We start from the raw sequence: 1,867 nt of genomic DNA, 5'->3' as shown, positions 1-1,867 counted from the left end.
ACCGGAAGTGCCTCCTTATTACGCACAAAAAAATGAATACTACCACGGCTAGCTGGGAACCACCTTGCTGGGAGGCTGACTTGTGGGCCTACTAAGTTGACGGGGACGGAGGGATTTGTCAACTTAGTCAATATGCACGATTCTCGCTCCAGTGACCGTACGATGTCCATCCAACGGCCGTAGTGCTTATTCAACCTCTGGTCTTCTTGCTCCAGCCGCCCAAAGCAGCGCCGACCGTGCCACCTGCTCCTGCCTCCCGTGGCCAGCTGTGCTGCCGTGGAGGCCTCACTGCCCCCTACTATTCCCACAGCTGGCCAGGCCCTGCGGCGACGGCAGCCTCACACCGTAGCCGAACGAGTGAACCCTCATACTCCTCTCCGCGTGGGCATCCACTGCCGCGTCTTTACCGGCTCCGCGTCGTCCCCTTCCTAGGCCTCGCCGTCGTCCACCGCCCTGGTGCTCTCGGCGCGGAGTGGTCAACGTGGTCAAGGAACGACTTCCATCGGACGTGGACTGTACATGGAGAGGCTGACAGCTGGGTCCACGGCGGCAGCAAGGAAGTGCCTCCTTATTATGCGGAAAATAATGATTCCTCCACCTGACAGCAGGGACCCACCGGACGGGCCACCGTATTTCACAAAAAAAATGTTTCCCCCCTAACTGCTGAGACCCACCAGCTACACCTTCGCACGCAAGGAAGTGCCTGACAGTCGGGACCCACCTGGTCGAAGTGTACGTAGCATTGTCATTCTGGTCGCGAACGTGTACGTACATATATAATGGTGGATGTAGAGGCGCGCACGTGTCGTAGTAGAGGCACGCACGTGTCGTAGTAGAGGCGCGCACGTGTCGTAGTAGAGGCGCACACGTAGCATGTACACGTACGTACAGAGGCCAGGGTGCAAGAAAGAAAATACAACCACGTATGTGTACATACGGGCGGGGTCTCGAACACCTACTCGCACGTACGTACGACGAGGGCTTGTGTACATGGCTGGGTCGGAACAGAGAAACAACGTCGTCGTCGTGTTCATGGGTAGAAACCGAATGCGTGGTCATGTGCATCGGGAGGGCTTGGACGGAAGAGGCGATGGATACGAGGCCTGGTGTACCACACAACGGAGGAAACGGACCTCCTACGGTCGAAACAGGGGTCCTGTTGATCGGGAGGGGTGTGGCGTACCGCAGAACGAAGGAAACGGACCTCCTACGGTCGAAACGGGGCTCCTGTTGATCGGGAGGGCTGTGGCGTACCGCAAAACGGAGGAAACAGACTTGTGTTGGAGCGCTACGGTCGAAACGGTGGTCCTGTTCATCGGGAGGGGTGTGGCGTACCGCAAAACGGGACTCCACGTGATACTGTTCATCTCCACCGTCGACCCCGTCCAGCCTCCACGAGCTACTGTTCATCCACTGTCGACCTCCTCCAGCCTCCACGGGCTCCTGCTCATCCAGCCTCCACCGCGCGCTACTCCACACTACTAGAATCAGCTACTTTGCCATCTGCCAGCTCTTTGCCGTCAGCTAGCAGATGGCAAAGAAGCTCTTTGCCATCAGCTACCAAAAAGCAGACAGCAAAGAACTGGCTGATGGCAAAGACCTAATTTGACATCAGCCAGTTCTTTGCCGTCGGCTAGCGGACGGCTAAGAGGGAGGGGCCCCACTGACGAGCTGCTAAAAAAAACCTAACGGCCCCCACCTCTTTGCCGTCCGCTAGCGGACGGTAAAAAGCAATAAGGCGGACGGCAAAGGGGGGCGGACGGCAAAGAGGGAGGGCCCCACTAACGTTAACAGCCGCCCCACCCCACCCCTCTCTCTCTCTTTCTCTCCCCAGTTACTCGCCGCCACCCCGTCACCCCACCACCCC

Source organism: Triticum dicoccoides, chromosome 7A, assembly GCF_002162155.2.
Source record: "Triticum dicoccoides isolate Atlit2015 ecotype Zavitan chromosome 7A, WEW_v2.0, whole genome shotgun sequence".
In the NCBI taxonomy this organism is placed as follows: domain Eukaryota; kingdom Viridiplantae; phylum Streptophyta; class Magnoliopsida; order Poales; family Poaceae; genus Triticum; species Triticum dicoccoides.
This window is presented reverse-complemented; position numbering follows the sequence as displayed.